The sequence below is a fragment of the Carlito syrichta genome, unplaced genomic scaffold, assembly GCF_000164805.1.
Source record: "Carlito syrichta isolate Samal-C Ts95f unplaced genomic scaffold, Tarsius_syrichta-2.0.1 Scaffold308917, whole genome shotgun sequence".
NCBI classification, from domain to species: domain Eukaryota; kingdom Metazoa; phylum Chordata; class Mammalia; order Primates; family Tarsiidae; genus Carlito; species Carlito syrichta.
Genome location: NW_007253013.1, coordinates 131,094 through 151,536, shown reverse-complemented (window position 1 = coordinate 151,536; position 20,443 = coordinate 131,094). Strand labels below are relative to the sequence as shown.

General features: G+C 40.6%; 1 protein-coding gene across 2 annotated transcripts in view; it reads right to left on the bottom strand.

The window, feature by feature from the left end:
- The window catches only part of LOC103268813 (neurocalcin-delta), a 334,704-nt gene extending 323,647 nt beyond the window's left edge, over positions 1-11,057 (bottom strand). The window contains exon 1 of one of the 2 annotated variants that reach the window (XM_008066404.2): positions 11,004-11,057. The gene's annotated coding sequence lies outside the window, so the exon portion shown is untranslated. The remainder of the gene's footprint in view (positions 1-11,003) is intronic. The other variant, XM_008066406.2, reaches the window with a different exon arrangement.
- Positions 11,058-20,443: the final 9,386 nt, after the last annotated feature.

Below are 20,443 nucleotides of genomic sequence, written 5' to 3'. Positions count from 1 at the left end.
GGGTGTGTTTATACTGCCATGAGATTATATCAGGAATCATTTTGGGGTCACCATACACATAAACAAATGAGCATCTCAATCACTTCTATATTTGTGAAAGAAATGTGATAATTGAAATCAAATGATCTTTACAAATCCCATGAATGAGCTGTGAATTTCTTCAGGAAATATCCAGAAGTGTGTGCTATAAACATTAGCTGAAGGATACACAAAAGAAATGTCATGCCAGGCTCTTAGTTATCATTTAATTGAGAAGGCAAAGACAGACACACAGGAACCACAGGCAATAATCACTGCTTTGTCTCTCTTGCCCCTTACCCACTCTCCATTTCTTTGTTTGAACTCAAAGAGTCCTCTTTGGCTTCCAAACACTCACCATACCCACGAACCACTTTCTCCATCTTCATGGCCAACCTTTACTCCCCCAACACAGACACAGATACAACCTGAACTCCCTTCCTTCTGTGTCCAATTTGAGACCCTATGAACTCTCCATAGAATCCTTAGTATCCTTGTCCTCTTGTCTTTCCAACTCTGGATCAGTCCTGCATACTTTGTTCTCTGCTTCAATACTGAGAACTCTAGGAAAAACAAAAACACAACCTTGGAGAGAGATCCTTCAAGGAAGTCATGAATGTTAGGATGTATGTTTCCTGAGGGCAGAAACTATGTCCCACACTGCTTTGTTAAGCCTGAGGGCACCACTGCAGGCTCAATAGATCTTTGATGCAATGATGCAAATAGGGAATTAGAAGGGTCACTACTCATTTGAAAAGTAATCTTACTGTTAAAACTTTCAGGTCAGGCACAGTGGCTCATACCTGTAATCCCAGCACTTTGGGAGGTGGAGGTGAAAGGATTGCCTGAGCCCAGGAGTTTGAGACCAGCCTTGAAAATTTGGCAAGACCTCGTCTCTACAATAAATAATAATTTTTTAATTAGTTGGATATAGTGGTGTGCACATATAGTCTCAGCTACTTGCAAGACTGAAGCAGAAAAATCGCCTAAGCCCAGCAGGTAGAGGCTGCAGTAGCAGTAAGCATGCCACTGTACTCCAGCCTGGGTAACAGAGTAAGACTCCAACTAAAACAACAACAACCAAAAAAGCTTTCATGCCTAGTTTATGTGTACATAAACACATAAAGCATATATGAGCTTACTCAAAAATAAAGTATTTAAAAACAACCTCAGAAGGGACTGCCACCTAAAAAGCAGCAGGCAAAAGTTATTCTGTGGATTTCAGAGTTGTCAACTCTTCGAACTTTTAACTCAAAACAGTTTCTAATTTAAGATCATTCTTCCTGTTAGCTAAAGCAACGGAGTGAGATCTCACTGTACTGTATGGGTAACTACCTTTTTTAAAAAAATTATTTTATTTTATTTTATTTTATTTTGTTGGGAGCCAGCCTTGGAGGCCCACCTGATTGACAGGGTCCTGGTGGGCCGAAGACCCCAGGCCACAGGGCGAGCCCAGGAAGCTGAGGCCCTTCTGTCTTCCACCTTTGCTGTTTGATACCGCCGAAGAATTCTGTGCAGTCATGGAAGAAGAAAATGGCATGTTTATGTGAAGTACTCACAGCTAACCTGGAAATGTCATGGTTTATTTTTTCATTTCCCACTATGCCATTTGGCCTTTTCTAACATATGCAAGGGTTAAACTCTGAAGCACATCAAGAATGCTTCTTTCACTTGGTTATAAGTTACTAGATATTGCTTAAGTAATAAATGATATAAGTATATTCACTTATTTGATTTAGGATTATGTAGTTTAGTGTTTAGACATAAGGTTTTTTAGAAGCACAAGTTTATAGTAAATTCATTATGAATTCATTAAAAGTTTTAACACTTATCTAGGAGTTATGTAGGTGATTTATAACACTGTTTTCACTGACTTAGGATAAAGATTAATCATTAAAGTTTTACTTAATTCAATAGTCAAAACTCTTAAGTTAATGTTTATAGAATGGGTTTTCACTGAACTCATAATATACTAATCAGACACTTTTATGATAGATTAGCTAAAGACAGAAAGCAACCTTGGGGGCCTGGGAAACATTACTAAAAGCTTCTTTTGAGTCCTCTTTAGAAACAAGCACTGCAGGATAAGAGAAAAGTAACAAAGACATCTGGACAAGGTAGGTGATTACAAGGCTCTGAAGGACATAAAAGCCTAAGCTGGGAAAACTCCTGACACATGAAGAAATGTACACTTAGAAACTTTCTTAAGACATTTCAAGGACTGTAATTCGGGACTTTGGACTAAAAGTAATAAGACTCATTGTCTGAATGTTTATAGGGATCTTGGTTTGTTTGTTGCTAAGACCACTAGATGGCAACTTTTAGAAGATATGTACATGAAGGTATTTTCTTTGTCTTGCCCCTTTACAAATGGTATAAAAGCTCTGTGTTAACTAACATTAAATTGTCATCTGTTCAGGAAGCAGGTGTCCGAGTATAATATTTTTGTCTTTCGCCTATCCGTCTCTCCTTCAGGAAAGCCCACAACCTTTGCGGGGCTGGACCCCCACATTATTTTATTTTTTTGAGTTGGAGTCTCACTCCATCATCCAGACTGGAGTGCAGTGGCACACTCAACGGCCACCCCGGTGTCAACCTGCTGGGTTCCACCTCAGCCTTCCAAGTAGCTGAAACTACAGGCATTGATTGTAGAGATGAGGTCTCACCAAGTTGCCCGGGCTGGTCTCGAACCCGCAGACCTCAGGCAATCCCCTCACCTCAGCCTCCCAAAATGCTTGGATTACAGACTGAGCCACCGAGCCTGATGGGTAACTACATTTAAAGCTTCACCAGATAGAAGTCATCCTCAGAACATGTCTGTCTCTCTCCCATGGGAAAATGAAAGGTTCTGTCCGTGTTAGCCAGAAAGGCAAATATCAAAGGAATCCTGAAATAATCTCATTTCAGAGAGAAAAAGTTAACATCCTCTCAAAGGAATGGCCACCGGGAGTTGAAATGTTTCAGTGGGATATTGACCCAAAAAAGTCCTGGTACCTTGAACCCACAGTGGGAGTATAGAATGCTCTTCCCTCAAGCCAGTGGCAAACCTGTCTCAGAGCAGCATGGGGACAGTGCCGGAGGCCGCAAACCTCATGCCAGCTTGGCAGGAACTAACCCAAATGTCGCCTGATTCGCCTACAAATGTAATAATATCCGGCAAGAGGTTGATTGGACAGCACACGATGTCATTTTCTCTAATTAAAGAACTCTCAAGAAAAACCAAAATAGCCACGAAGCACTGTCAGCAAAGCAATCAGTGGCAACAATCAGCTGTCAACTCAGATTCCTGGGTTGAGCCTCGTGTAGGGAGACAGGCTAATTGTTGAGTTTCCAGATCAGCATTCCATCAGAAGCCAAGGATGACAAGGACATCAGAGAGGCCAGAGCCTGCACTGAGAGTGCCTGCACTACACACAGGATGTGCCATCAAAGGAGCTGCTGCCCAGTCCAAGCATTTGCTTGCTTGTTTGTTTCTTGTAAGGCAGTGCAGAGGGATCTGATGGAAAACCCTGCAGTGAGCTTCTGAAGCAGCTGGAATTCCACTGCTGTAGCTTTTGCTGTTTGTTTACATTGAATCACCCTTCTTCTTTACCTGAAACAAGTCAACCCGTTCTTTAAGATCTGTGAGCTGCTTATGGCCATCTTCTTTATGGGGCTTCACAACTTCAACATACATGAATTCTCCCTCTTCTCAGCTCCCATAGCAGATGACTATCTCCACTATAAGGTCATCCACAACAGGAATTGAGAAAAACACATAAAGCAACAAATATGACACAGTTGTCCTAATACAGAATAACATCTAACAATCAGATATATAAACAGATATAGATGTAGATATTTATACCCACACACACATACATAATTGTTAGAGCATCATTCCTTTTTCCCAATAGCACTTCCTATGAAGTGTTTATCTTCTTGAAACCACTGGTCCTCACATGGTGCAATGGTGATTTCCTCCCCTTCACTACCTCCTCAAGGGAGTGACTTCTTCAATCACTAAGATTGAGTGTGGGTAAGTACATGTGGGACTGGACACTCTCCCTTCTTCTATTTCTGGTCTCAGAAAACTATTTTTTCTTCCTCCATGAAAGGCTTCAGTAATAAATGTAATAAGAGGCTTGATTATATCTAAACCTGTTCACAATTTAAGCTCATTCTCCAATTCAGCACCACTGGTCATAGAGCTAATGATATTGAGCTCCCTGCTGGTCTGATGTCTGCATTTAGATATCCGTCCACAGCACACTCAGTCCCAACTGCTTCTGCAATAGGTATATGCCCAACTTAAAGATACATTTCCCAGTCTCCCTTGCAGCTAAGGGCAGTCATTGAGATTAAAGCAGAATCCATTGGCCAGGGCAACCATGACAACTCTTTACCTGGGCTGACCCAGTTGAGAGGCGTGACTTTGTGTTTTTCTCTGGCTAGCTATTTGGAACACATATGTAATGGTCCCAAGTTGAACAAGATATGTTAAAAACAAGGTAATGATATTGCGAGAAATTTTTGACCTCACATCTCTCACTAAAGGGGGAAAAGAATGGATTTAAAATACCTGAGTTCAAAAACAAAACAAAACAAAAGCAGACACTATAATCCAGCAATCATGGCTAGCATTTTTTTTTTATTGTATCAAAGGAAAGAGAACAGTTTAAAAATTGGGATAAATATAAAATTAATCTTTATCAAAAGTTGAGGAAACTAGAAATTTGACAGCACATGATCATTATATCACAAGACACTCAAAGCCAGGAAGATTAAAAAGTGAAGGGCTCTTGGAAAGAAACTTGACAGAAGAATAAGCCCTTGCTAAAATCTTGCTATGGGCCAAGTTTTGTAGCATCAATTAAAGCTGTTTCTTGAACTGAAAGCAAGATGGAGAGGATAGAGTTGCCCCTAGAAGGCAGGCTTCATAGGTGTCTTAGTTTATCACTTACAGTTTTGTAGGCTGGGAAGTCTGAATTCAAGAGACTTGTAGATTCAGCATTTGGTGAGGGCCTCCTTCCTGGTTTTCAGATAGTGCCTTCTTGTTGTGTCTTCACCTGGTGCAATGGGCTAACACGTTCTCTTGGGCTTCTTTTAGAAGAGCATTAGGCCGGGCACAGTGGCTCCAGCCTGTAATCCCAGCACTTTGGGAGGCCGAGGTGAGGGGATTGTCTGAGCCCTTGGGTTCAAGAATGGCCAAGGCAAGTTGGCAAGACCTCATCTCTACAATGAATCAAAAACAGCCAGGCATGGTAGCATGCGCCTATAGTTTTGGCTATTTGGCAGGCTGAGGCAAAAGCATCGCCTGAGCCCAGGAAGTCAACACTGGGATGGCCATGAGTGTGCCACTGCACTCCGGTCTGGGCGATGGAGAGAAAAGAGCATTAATTCCATCCTTGAGAGAGTCACCCTCATGATCTAATCTTCTCCCAAACACTCCCACTTCTTAAAGCCATCACTTTGGCAGTTGGGTTTCAACACATGAATTTGGGGACATGGAGGATACAAATGTTCAAACCATAGCATTAGGTCTTTTAAAATCCCTTTGTAAGAAGAAACACCAGAAAAATCTCTGCTACAAGAAAGAGTCATGGTTTTTAAAGAATAGGAGCACAACGCTCAAAAAGAAGAGTTAAAAAAATCGGAAGAGTTAAATATGTATATCAATGATAATTGCTCAATTAAATTGAATAATATAACTAGAACATGCATTTAAATGCCTTAATTTTGTGCACTATACTCCGTGTTATCCTTACAGTTACCTTCACAATATTTTGACTTTGAAGGATTTTAATCTCATTATTCAAAGCACAGTCGACCACACGCAAAAAAAATACTCATAGAAAACAGTGATTATGTAAAACACTGCTTCTAGTGCATTCTGAACATTCTAAACATCCTACTTCACAAGAAGAACTCTTGTTAAAATGCAGATTTTCATTCATCAGGTCTGAGGTGGGACCTTGTGATTCTGCTTTTCTGACAAGATCTCAGTGGATGAGGATACTGCCGGTCCCTGGACCACCCTTGGAGGAGCAAGGATGGAGAAGATTAATATGACCAAGCTGAAAGGTGGCAGTCCTGAGATGGCTGGGGAGTCATTAAGTTCTGTCTGGAATTAGGATGATGCCAGTGATGTCCTGCTTGGGCCCATGGGCATCATCAGTGGTTTTTCTTTAGAATCTTTAATTGTACATCCCTCTCCTGAGAAGCTGCAAACTTCCCTAGAGTGCCTGTTCTGTTGTCTTTTTTTTTTCATTTGTCCCCCTTTCTCATCTCCTTCTCATGAAGGCAGTTATGACAGAGAGAAGCCAATCTTCCTCTTTCTCTTAGCCCAGACCTCAGAATAAAGCGATTCCATTGTGTGATTCCTGCCATCATAGCCATGAGTTTCCTGAGAAGGAACAAAGAAGAATGCCAGATACAGTCAAGCCAAGAAAATAATAAAATCTAAATTCTCTCAGTTTTCCTATTAAGTTTTAGATTGTGATTTTATTGCCTTCCTTGGGTTCATTCATTTTCTTCATTTCTGACTGGCATTTTTATTTACAACTCAAATTTTCCTTTAAGCCAATGACTCTTAAAAAGTTGTCACATGGTTCTGCATTCAGTCAAGATACAGAAAGCCACAGAGAATATCACTCCCATCCTAACAACAAGAAAAAAACTACCTCATCTTCAAAATCTTACTTGTATTGAGCCTATTAGAGAGCTAAGGTCACAAGACCAACATGTGAACTAAGTTTACCAAGAGTGACGGGCCCTTCCAAAGAGAAAGGGGTCACACGAACTGTCACCTTTGGTAGGGCATAGTAGGAAGAGGTAGCCAACATAAAAGCAGAAATAAGAAAACACCTAAATGTTTAATAAATTTGTAAAGGGTAAGTGTGAGCTAGCATGAAAATATGGAATCCCTGGGAGCCTCAGAAACATAAGATGAGTCCAAACTCTCTCTCAAGCTTTTCTCCACGGGTCTGCAAGGCTACGCACGGGAAAGATGAAGGGCAGGATTGGACGCTGGGGAGTGTTCCCTTTAGTGGGGCACAGGCAGGAGACTCCATCCACTTCCCAGAAATTCCTTTTCATATTAAGCACAAATTCTTTTTCTTTTTTTTTTTTTGAGTCGGAGTCTCACTCTGTCGCCCAGACTGGAGTGCAGTGGCACACTCTCGACCACTGCAGCATCTACCTGCTGGGTTCAGGCAATCCTTCCACTTCAGCATTCCAAGTAGCTGGAACCACAGGCGTGCACCACCATGCCTGGCTAAGTTTTTTATTTGTGTAGAGAAAAAGTCTCGTCATGTTGCCAAGGCTGGTCTCAAATCCCTGGGCTCAGGCAATTCTCTCACCTCAGCCTCCCAAAGTGCTGGGATTAAAGGCGTCAACCACCACGCCCAGCACAAAATTCCTTTTCACATTAAGCAAAAGCTTTCAACCACTGGGAGAGGAGCAAAACACCTTCCCAGCCCCAAAGTCCAAGCAAGGATCGATTCTTGGAAAGAAGTAGAAGCAAACACTTGCCATCTGCTATGAAGGAAGAACAAGAAACTCACAGGCCCAGGATCCTGCACTGACACAAAGAAGAGATCTATTACCACTGAGGGAGGAGCAGGAAAATTTCTCCTGTCCAAACATCCCACAGTTATGTGGCACAAGTTGGCTGCCTTGAAGAGCAGCAGGAACAATGACAAAACCCTAGTTCTGAGACACATAAGGCCTGCCTAAGACTGAAACTGGACTAGGTGAACTGAGCACTCACCACCACCTTTGCATGGCCCAGTGAGCAAGAGATGTCTCAGATATTGGAACAATCAGAGACTATCAAATAACATGATTAATATGTTAAAGGCTCTCAGGGAAAAGAAGGATAAAATGCAAGAAAAGGTAGAGAATCTCAGAAGAGAAAAGGAAACTATAGGAAAGAATCATATTCATTCTAGAAATAAAAATGCAATATCAGAAGTGAAGAATTCCTTTGAAAGGCTGATCAGGAGACATGACACAGTAAAGAGAAAAATCAGTAAGCTTAAAGATCGATCAATAGAAGTTATCCACACTGAAATCCAAGGAGAAAGAATAATTTTTTAAAAGAACATCTAAGAACAGCCTAATATGCATGTAAATGAGAGTACCAGAGACAGGAGAGAAAGAAAGAGGTGCCAAGGTAATTAAAAGAGGGAACCGATAGCTTTTTCAACATGTGGTGCTAGAAAATTTGGACATCCATACAAAAAGTGAACCTTGATCCGTCACACACCAGAAACAAAAATTACCTCAAAATGGATCATATAATTGAATGTAGAATTTAAAACCATAAAATCTCTAGGAAAAAAATAAAATCTTCATAATCTTGTTTTAGGAAGGATTTTTTAAAGAGGACACAAAACTACTCTTCATTTAAAAACTTGATAAATTAAAATTCATCAAAATTTAAAACTTTCTTCTCTTTGAGTAATGCCTTTAAGAATATGAAAAAACAAACTAGAGACTAAGAAAATGTATTTGCACAGAATTTACCTAATAAAGGATTTGTATCCAGAATATAACTTCATATATTATAGCTTCATAACAAAAAGTTAAATAGCTTAATTCTTTAAGTGGGTGAAGAAGTTCGTCAGTCAGAAACAAAGTTATTATTGTCTTAGGCCATCAAGAACGAAGGACACAACATGTGAAGAATGCAATCATCAAAGAAAATATGCGGATGGCAAAGTAGCACATAAAAAGATGTGGGAGAAGCAGGAAACTCTCTCCCATCCAAATGCCCCACATACCTGGAAGAGAAGCACAAACACTCACAAAGCCCCAGTACCAAGGCCCAAACAAATCAAGTCTGCCTAAGACTGAAACGGGACCAGGTGATCCAGTTAGGAAAATGAAAATTAAAACGACAGTGAGATGATACTATACACCATCTCAAGTTGCTACAATTACAAAGACTGATAATACCAAGTTCATGAATGCTTACAGTATCTTTATCCAGAGTAGTCAAATACTGTAAACAACTCAATGTTCATCATTTGGTGAATGAATAAACAAGCTGTAGTACATCACACAACAAAATTCTGCCCAACAATAAAAAGGAACAAACTACTGGTACTTACAGCAACATGAATGAATCTCAAAAAAAAGTATGCTAAGTAAAGAAGTCTGAAACAAAGGTTACGTATTATATATAATTTATATGTTCAGGAAAAAAGGAAAAACATAGAGACAGAAATTAGACTGTGGTCATCGAGGGTTCGAGGTGGGGGAGTAGATTTACTCTTTTAGGTGTTGGCTGCGTTCTACCTCTTGATTGTGGTGGTGGTTATTTAACTGAATTTATTTGTCAAAACTTATCAAACCATATATTTTAAGAGAATGAATTTTACTTTGTGTTAAATATACCTCAGTAGTGCTAAATAAGTAGATAAGTAGTGCTATGGCAAAGAAGATGGTGCTTGGTCAGCTGGATAGTGACATAGAAAAAAATTCATCCTGATCCGCTACCTCATACCAGGTACAACGAAATCAATTCCAGACTTATTGTAGATCAAAATGCAAAGGTAAGATGATATGGCTTTCAGAAGAAAATATAAAGCAGCTTTGTGATCTTGGAATAAGACCAATATTTCTTAAATAGGACACAACAGTTCTAACTACAAAGGAAAAAATTAATAATTTACACGATTTTAAAGGAAATTATTTCATAAAAAGAAAGTGAAAGGGTAAACCACAGGAAAAAAAGAAGGTATTTGTAACACAGATAGCCTACCAAGGCCTCTGCGGTAATAATACAAATACAGAATTTGTATTATTACAAATGTCTACAACTCAATAAGAAAAACAATTTAATAAGCAAAACAACGCAATTTTTCATTTTTAAAGACTTGAGTGGGTTTTTCACAAAAGAGATATTCAGATGGACAATTAACATATGAAAAGATGGTTGCCCTCATAAGACTACAGGAAAATGCAAATTAAAACTGCAATAATGCTAATGCCTATCCATCAGAAGAGCGCAAATGAAAAAACAAACAAAAACAGAAAATGCATTGTATCGGAAAAGATGTATCAGAACCCTCATACACTCCCAGTTGATGTATAAATTTTAAAACTGATGCAGCCATCTTAGAAAACTGTTTAATAGTATTACTAAAACTGAACATGTCTACCCTATTATCCAGAAATTCCCCTCCTGCATACACATTCAACAGAAATATGCATATATATTCCATAACTTAGCAAAACTGACTCAAGAAAAAATAAAAATTCCTAAATAAATCAGTAAGTACAGTTCTTCCCTCAAAGAAAATACCAGGCCTAAATGGGTGTTACTGTGAAGTTCCATTATATATTCAAGTAGCAGGTAATTCCAATACTTTAAAAACCATTTCTGACCAGAAAAATACCAGAAAGGAAAATTTTTAGCTAATCTCACTTATGACTAAAATTAGCAAATTAAATCTAAGTATGGAAAAGATAATATATCGTGACCAAGTTGACTTCATCTCAGCAATAGAGGAAGCTTAACATTAGAAAATTAATTAATGCAAGTCACCACCAACACACAAAAGGACAAAAATCATTTGTTCATCTTAGAAGACACAGAAATCATTTAGTAAAATATAACATCTATTTATGAGGAGTGCTAACAAACTAGGAATAAAAGAAAATGTCTTAATATGATCAAGAATATTATTAAAATATCTCTATCCAGTGAATGTACTGTAATTAATTTAATACAATTTGCATTCTGTTGAATAGTTAGATTCTCTCCATTTTTTTGTTTTGCTATTGTGATTTATGCTATGATGAACATCTTTGTGCATGTCGATCAAGTTGTTTAACCTCCCTGTGCCTCAATTTCCTCATGTATAAGATGGAAATAAGACAGCATTGAACTCATAGAGTTATGATGAGGATTAAATAAAATGTTGAGTTTAGGTCTCAGGGAGTCTTGGGGGAAAAGCATCGTTTATAAACCTAAGGAAAGCTTGTTCTGTACTTACCTGGTGATGGGTCTCTCGGAGCACACAGCACACTCAAGTCGGAAGAAGTTCGTCTGTCAAAAACAAAGAAAGTTATTGTCTTAGGTCATCAAGAACTGAGAACACAACATGTGAAGAATGCAATCAGTGGTGGGGATTCTCACTTGCTCCAGGATTCCTTTGTATCATTGGATACCATCTGGTCACCCCTCTTCTGTTCCTCTACTCAATTGAGCATGACTATGACCTGTGCAAGTTCCAATATGCACAAGCATGCACCTACAGCACGACGACCACCTGGTCACAACAGAAGATGCTTTTGGTTGCGTGATACACTCCTGCTATCCTTCCTCTGCTGGTGATCTATAGCACTTCATTTTTGCACAGCAGCCAGAGCAATCGGTCTAAATTTAAGAATGACACTGTTTTCCTGAAACTCCTTTCACAATTTCCTTTTGCCTTGTGGACAAAGGTGAAACACCTTGGCTTCATCATCTCACACCCTATTTCCCTCGCCTTGCCTCCCTTCTCTGTACCACTCTGCGCTCCACCTGCCTTCAGCTGCTCCTCACTCCTTGCCCCCTCCTGGATTTTATACACACAGCTCCCTCCATCAAGGCTACCCCTTCTCCCTTCCCCACTCACTTCTGACTGGCTAACTCTCACTTGTCCTTCCATTCTCCACTCAAGTGTTGCTTTTCCAGTAAGGTCATCGTCTGACCTTCACCATCTGTTTTGACTCCCACTATTGACACTCCCAAAGAAGCCTTCCCTTCTTTTGTAGTATTATGTATACAATTATGCATTCAGTATATCCTGTCTTCCCTGTAAGCTCAAGGGTCATGTCTATTTTGTTCACAGCTGTATCCTCAAAGCTTAGCCCAGCACTGGTCTCACAGAAGACACTTAATTGATATTAATTGAGTGAAAGAATAAATAAACACATTTCTCAGTCCTTAGTTTCCAACTTATCTTTTGATTCATACTGATAACTGAATGGGCTTTCTATCATATTTCATCAATCAAGATTCACTGATTGTAAAAACAATCCTATTTTATAGACCAATAAAAAAAGCAAAATATGGTGGCATACTGAAAAGTAGTAAACTGCTAAGACTTAAAATTTTTACTTTATACATATTAAATGAGCTCTATTAGACTTATTTAGACATGGATTTTTATTGTATCCATAAAAAAGAAAACTTAAAAATATAAGGTGAAATAAATTGCTTTAGGTATTCACATTCGGAACCACAATATTGTCCACTCTGCCACCAAATGCCACTATAGTGATGTGACATTTCTTAAAAGAGTGCTCAAGTATTATCTTTGGGACTTTCTCCTAAGCTGCTAACGCCTTTCCACAAGTGTTGATGTTGGCAAGAAAATCTTACCGATAAGTGTTAGCACAAGATTTCAGTCAACACCTAAGACCCACACTCTTTTCTCAAATGGCCATCAAATGGGTTGCTGGCAGAACAAAAAAAGGTTCCATTGTCGTGTTACACAATCAGAATTGCCAAGTTCACACAGGCATTGCCACTACCAGTAGCAAAGAAGATGCTTTGGGTTACATAACACACCCATGGTATCAGACTATTAAAATGTAAGAAAAACAAAACATGTCTTAAAATCAGTGAAATATGAGAGATCAAAAAAGACTCTTCAGAGAACTTCCAGGAGTTAACAAAAGGAAGACTGCAAATTCATACTCTCTCTCTCTCTCTCTCTCTCACCCCTCCCTCCCTCTCTCTCTGATTCATTCTCTCTCTCTCTCTCTCTCTCACACACACACACACACACACACCTCACACACACATATTCACTCACATGTGGTAAGAAGCATGACCACATATTCTGAGCTCCCACACGGTGGAGTGGGGAGGTGGGAACATAGAGCTGAACAATTCAGTCAGTCTAAACTCTTCTAGACCAGCCCTGGCACTTGGTGCCTCTACCCTGCAGAAAGAGGGCACTTTCTGACTCTGTTAGCTCAATGGAGGACAGTGTCCTCCCAGAGGAGTCTCTTCTCCCTAACTACTTTTGTCTCCTACTATAATATCATTTTTAAGGACACAGCTTTTTGATAAATGAAAGTTTCTTAGATCTGTACTATCACATTAAAGCAGAAAGGGAGATATTGCCAGAGGTTTGCTGATGCCCACCCAGCATTCTAGGACTCAGGATGTCAATCTGTGAGTATTCAACCACATCTGGGAACATGAGCAAGAAGGACACTCCTGGAAGAGCCAGTAGGCTTCTCTGTGACTCAGTTTCCTCATCTGTAAAATGGACATCCAGGATTAGATGTTGTATTAGTTCAGGGTCCCAGCAGGAAAGAGATGTCACACTGAAATGGGAATGTTAATACAGGGGACTGTTTACAAGGTATGGACAGGGTTAAGAAAACCACCAAGGGGTGATGACATAAGTGCCTCCCACTGGCCAAATTCAAACAAAAGCCAGAGGCCAGGAAAGCCCACGGATGTGCTCCATGGAGACCAGCCTCCCAGGACCCAGGCAAGTATGGAGAAGCAGGAGGTTGGGTCTGAAAGGACAAAGAATATCTAAAAGAATATCTAGCACAGATAGTCTCTGAGTTCCCACAGAACGGAGAGTTACCCAGCATCCTATGCTTGTCTGAGTAAAGAGTTAGGTTTTGCTGTAGCAAGAAGAAATTTCTGAGTATGTATTTCCAAGGTTTGAGAAAGATCCAAGAGGATGTAGTTTTTCATCATTTGGTGCTTAGCTCAGATGACAGCATTCCTTCGCAGCTCTTGGAAAAAGCTCCCATTGAGAACACCACACCAAGCCATCCCTGTTCTTCTTAACTGAGCTCTCACAGTGGTAGTGGGGTTCTGTTTTGAGCTAATAATGGATGTTTCTCCCACCTGGTCTTCTCCCCCTGGACCCACTCTTTTTCCAGAAGGAGGATCTTGCGGTATCCACTGCCTCACGGGAGAGAGGTTCCTGCAGGAGCCAAGCCAAGGCTTTTGACTTTCTAAGCCAAACCCTTAGAATCTCAGAGCATAGACAACATGATGAGCAAAAGCGATTCCTACCACCTGCCACACATATCCGGACCAAGGACGAGTATTTTGTGTTGAGGTAAAGTATGGAGTATAAGCTAGGACTATTAGGCACTGTGGTTCCTGAGAAAAGGGCTCCAGAGTCCACTTTCCCCACCAACCCAAGGCAGTACATTGTAAGCACCGCATGAGTTCTTTCCCTTTTCCCCTCACAACTCGTTTTAAAAACTCTTACTCCTTCCCTTGATGGGGTCAGGCTCCGGCAATCATCCACCCCAGCACACACCTGCCCTCCGGTGGCAGTGAAGTCCTACAGCCATTCAGGGAGACATCAGGATGCTCAGACTTAGGACCAAGGTATTCGATTTTTAACCTCAAGTATCAAGAATCCTTTCACTTGAATAAATAGTTGTTCCGCAAGAAGTTCCTGGAATGGGATCACCCGTCCTAAAAACCGAGGCAGAGGTACTGGTCACAGTTTCTAGCATCTGTTCTTTCTTGAATTTAGATGTGATGCGTGCTCCAAAGCACAAGGGGTTTGGCTGTAACCATTATCCTGATGTCCAACGAGGCAGCACTGGCCATTAGAGAGATGTCATGCTGTGCGGTGAAAGCGCTCTCAGAATAGAGAGAATCACACTGGGTTAGAACAAAAACTCATTTAGAAAAAAATACATTTTCAGAGAAAAACATGTTGTTTCTTCTTTCGAATGAGTCAGTTGATATTTCCAAGAGGCTTTATAAAGTGAAGGAAGACTCAAACTTCTGGCAGATAACAAAATAAAAGGAGGAGGGAGGCTGCCCTTGGCCTATTCTGAAGGGGGAGTCTAGCTGGAGCAGAGTTCAGGAACTTGCAAGGATGACCTAGACCAAATCGCTTAACTCTTCTGTCTCATTTTTCTCTTCTGCAAAAATGCCTGGGGTTTGGATGAAGATAAAATAGATGCTCTTCAAGCTGGGAAAGGGGCTTTCCAGTTCAGAGTCCAAGGATTTGCCATTGAAAAATGAAGTCAAGGAGGCAGATATGCCATTGTCAGCCAGCAGGACTTTAGTTTGACAAATAACAGAACAGTGCTGCGCGGTCCTTGTCATCATGGTGCCTTGACACGTCCTAGCTGCGTTCCCATCTTGGAGGATACCATACAAATGGGTTATTCCAGACGTCTCAAGAATGCCCCAACCATAAAAGGAATTCTCCTAAGTGGCCCCTCTGTAACATTATGCAGGACTCCTCCAGACAAGGCAGTTTCATTCTGCTTTGGATTCAGTTCAGCACGAAAATATGACAACTGGATGATTTGACAAGTGCTAAGTCTAATCCTTGTTGCTCTTTTGCCAGAAATCTTATAAAAAAGAATGCCAGATGTTGTACTTGTATAGTTCATGGAGAACTGAATGGGGAAAAGACAGAACACGGCAAGCCTGATTGTAAGATTTAACTGTTTTTGAAAACTCACCATCTAAACATATTAGAAATAGCATATTTTCAAGACCATGACAAAGTCAAATGTCTCTCAAACACACACACAAAATTGTGTCATGAGTAATTCCAAATAAAGCAATCTGTCAGTTGTGAAATGCAAGCACTCCTTTATAAATACTTTGCGTGCTTCCGACTCACTCAATAAATACTATGCTAACATATCAAAAATATTCAGAGAGAACTTCATCAACCTCAGAAAACAGTAACTAATCAGTTGCTTACATAACATCAGACAATCTCCCTCATCACTTACTGGGGCAAATCGAACCTATCGGGGCAAGTTTAACTCATCATAGATTGCCCAAAATGATCCATTTCTACTCATCACACAGTCAGAAGCCTGATACTATTTAATATTCTTCGTCCTAACCGGGCTCGGTGGCTCAGTAATCCCATGCTTTGGGGGGCTGAGGTGAGTGGATTGCCTGAGCCCGCCGGTTCGAGACCCACCTGGGCAACTTGGCGAGACCTCAGCTCTACAATAAATCAAAAATTAGCCGGGCGTGGTAGTGCATGCCTGTAGTTCCAGCTACTTGGAAGGCTGAGGTGGAAGGATGGCTGGAGCCCAGCAGGTCGAGGCTGCGGTGGCCGGGAGTGGCCACTGCACTCCAGTCTGGGCGACAGAGTGAGACTCCAACTCAAAAAATATATATATAGAGATAGATAGATATATTCTTCCTTCTCCTCTTCCTCCTTCTCCTCCTCTTCTTCTTCCTCTTCCTCCTCCTCTCAATAACCATACTATAGATTATGCCTATTGAGCATCTTTGTCTCCTATTCTCTCTCCCTGTTACCACTGCCTTAGATCAAGACCTCATCATCTACCTACTAGACAACTGCAAGATCTTCTAGCCTTCAAATTGTCTTCAATTAATTCATCCTTCCTTGAGATTTCTCTCTCTCAAACACACATTTGATATGTAACCTCCCCATCCTCCACACATGGCTGCCCTTCAATGGCTCCCTCTTGCTTCCAGGAAGAACTCAAAATTCAAAAGAGTGTCCTTACACCCTACTCCATGTTCCAGCTTTGTCAAGCTGCTTAGTTTTCCAATTATCAGGATATTCGGGTCTCCATATCCTAACCAACCAACCCCTTCTCATCTCAACTCCAAAAGGGTCCATCTAAAAACTCTGCTTCTTTCCAGAAGTAACTTCTTTTGGGGTCCTGTCTGACCTAACCCCTGCCTCCCTCTTTACCTGACTTTACCCTCCTCATCAAGGGCTCAGCTCCAGCTGGACCAGCCCTCCATAGGTTCCGCGCTCTTGCTCAGTGAAGACATCTCCACTTGCTCAGTGAAGACATCTCCACATCTCCATAGTAGGTGAAGAACCTACTATGCTTTCATGGGCAAATTCCAGCTGGAAAAGAGAAAGGGCACAAATGTACTGCATCCCACTTGAGTTCCTGCTGCCCTCACCGTGCCATCTCCTGGGTAAGGCCCCTTCCCAACTACTTTTCACTTGCCTAACTTGAACCCATTCCTTGGGTTCATTCTTTGATTTAGGTTCAACATGACTCCCTCAGAGACCATCCCAATCCACCAAAAGGTCTTCTCTCCATCTCAACTTCCAACTCAGCCTTCCAAGTAGCTGGAACTACAGGTGTGCACCACTATGCCCGGCTAATTTTTATATTTACTGTAGAAATGACGTCTCGCCAAGTTGCCCAAGGCTGGGCTCTAACGTCTGGGCTCAGGCAGTCCTCTTGCCTCCACCTCCCAAAGTGCTGGGATTACATGAATGAGCCACCGTGTCCAGCCAAGCAATATAATTTTGTACTCCAATTTGCATTCTAGAATATTCAACATCAAATTATAAACATGAACCTACTATGCTTTCATGGGCAAATTCCAGCTGGAAAAGAGAAAGGGCACACATGTACTGCATCCCTCTTGAGTTCCTGCTGCCCTCACTGTGCCACTGTTCTATCCCCAGCAACTAGCATAGCACTTGTATGTAGTAGGTGCTCAATAAATGTTTGATGCATGAATAAATGAACTGAATAACAGAATGAAAAATGAATGCTTTCTTTTCCTCAAAGAATTTACACTTAAAGAAATAAACAGCAGACATGTCAAAATTTTGAAATCATTATGAACATCTTATCTTAGATTGAACCAAATGAAATTGCTACTTTTGTAGGGCAGCTTCATAGGGTTCAGTCTATGCAGGTGCAGCAGCAGACATGCATACATTTTTCCATTATGTTTATTATTAACTTTTATCCATTTGTACCAGATAAGTGGAAGTGAAAACAATAGGGATGTATAACCATGGTGACCACATGTCTCAGTTTGCCTGATACCATTCTGGTTTAAGTCTATTGCCCTGGACAATTATTTCACTATTAGATTCATATTCATTACAAATATTTCACTATGAAAAGTGTCCCAGTTTGGATGATAAATCTCTGTGATCTGCTGAAATCCTCTTAAGACAGCCTAAGACTTTAGACCACAGCCATGAGAAAAACTTTCTCTCCCTTTGGAGGTTTGAAGAGAAGGGAGTGTTTATGATCAGAATAAATGCTGGCTGCCCATGAAGCCTAGACAGTCCATGGGAGAAAGTCACATTCAGGGAAACACAGTCCAAAAGCAACTAAAAAGTAAGCATCATAGTACTGGTTCTTGAAGGGTACTAAAGAGGGCTCGATGCATAACCCACGGCAATACTTGCCAAAAGTTCCTGACACTGCCTTCCAAGCCCTGCAGGTCGTAGAGTTATTGGCTTGGGGTGGCCTCGAGAAAGAACTTTGGCCTTTCTAAAGCCCAGGCTTGCCTTCTGAAGCATATACCTCTCCCGCACTCCTTTTCCTCTAGCCCATTGGCCCATCTCCAGAATCTTCATTGCTGAACCATAAAAACCTTGCAAATCTGCAGAGATGGAATTCTCTTTAGAAGAAAGGCAAGGAGGAAGAAACAGAGTGAATAAAGGCAAAATCCTTTTTGAAGGAGGAAGGATGTCAAACAGCACATGTTAATAATATGTACCACTGTCTCCCCCCACAAAAAAAATTCACATAACAAAAACAGATAGCGGGACATGCTAGATTAACAAAAATTAAAGAGACATCATGGATCCAATGGATTCTGGATTCAAAAACAGTGTGAGGAAATTTGAATATGGACTACATTTTCGATGATCCTGTGGAATTATTGTTAATGATCTTGGTAGAGTAATGCCATTGCGTTTACACAGAATGTTCATATTTTGAGAAGCTTGAGGAAGTATTTAGGAGCAAACTATGATGATATCCTCAATGGATATTCATGTGGTTCAGGAAAAGAATGTGAAGATTTATGCAAAAATCTTACTTAAAAACAATCTTAAGCCAATGTATATATACACGGAGTAAGCAAGAGAGAAGGCAAATGTAGCAAAATGAGGGGACTGTAACTATGTACTATTCTCTCAACATTTCTATAGGTCAATTTTATAAATAGAAAGAAATTAAAAGTAAATAAATAAAGTCTCTTTCACATGAGTGCTAAATATTCCACACAATGCTCAAGAATTCTCCTTTGAAGCTCTAAATGCACCAAACACAAGGAGAAACAATGTCCTTCATGTTGGGAAGGATTGTTTATTAAATCCTCAGGGAACCCAACTTTCTGATGGGAAAATAATAGCTTCTTGGGCAATGCCATCAGGAAGACTATCTCTAGGAAGGATCAAAACTAATCTCTTTAGCATTTCCTGATGACCAAGGCAAAGTGGTCTCTGCCCCAGCACAAGGAAGTCTCTTTTCTGCTAATTCCTTTGCCCACCATGTGTGAGTTACACGACTTCTCGTGTTAAACAGCTAGATATTAAAACATGAGCACGATGCAGTCTCAGTCTTCTGGTTGTTCATTCCAAGGTTTATCATTCAATTTATTGTCCAGCCAGGATAATTTTGAGGGTAAAGGAGGGTGCTAACCAGACAGGGTGCTGGGACAACAGGTATAAACTGGGTTTGTCCCAGGAAAATTTGGATATATGGTTGTCCTATTTATACCCTATAAGTAGGTAACAAATACATAAATAATAGCAACAATGAGTTAACCTTTTAACGAAATAATACAAAGAAACTGTCATAAAGGAACTGCTTGGGAATTAAGAGGAGTGGTAAAGTAATTCCTTTGGAGGAATCAGGAAGGGCTTCTTGGAGGAAAAGGAATTTTTGCAGGTGGAGAGAGAAAGGAAGGTCATTCCAGATGAAAGGAATTGTGTGGGCCAAGACCAAAGTAGGAAAGCATGGGGTATACTAGGGAAGTGGAAGCAATCAAAAGCAGCTGATCTGTTTAAGGTGCCCACAGGAAGGACGGGGAGGTGAGCCTGGAGAGGTAAAAATGGAACCATAGTAAAAAGTTTACACTTCAACCATCAGGCAATAGGGAGTCACTAAGCATCTTTGAGGACAGTAATACGTTTGTGGAGGGCCTTGAATGTCAGGCTAAAGACTTAAAGTCAGAGAATCAGGCTTTTCACAAAGGGAAGGGTCTTCTACAATAAGAACCCATAAGTATAAATCCATATTAACCAGCCTGCAAACATGAGAAATAATTTAAGAAAGAGAGAAAGAAAGAAGGAAGGAAGGAAGGAAGGAAGGAAGGAAGGAAGGAAGGAAGGAAGGAAGGAAGGAAGGAAGGAAAGAAGAAAATGAATTTCAGGGGGAAATTCTCTCTGAATTTCCAGGATTTCAATTGTTTTCAAGGTTATCCCAGCTATTTGACTAGAAAAGAGGACATGCCTCATAAAAGAATAAGTCATTCTAGAGAAAACTATTAATATCAGATCTTTCCGGAAAAGGTGGACAACACTGTAGAAGCAATCTCATTTCCAGGGGAGACTCGCCCGACAGGAAGTCAGCACTCTGGGCTCTAAGTACAAAGCCAGGAATATTTGTAAACAGAAACCACATATTCCCTTTCTTTAGAGGGTGTGCCCTGTTCTTCAAAACATGC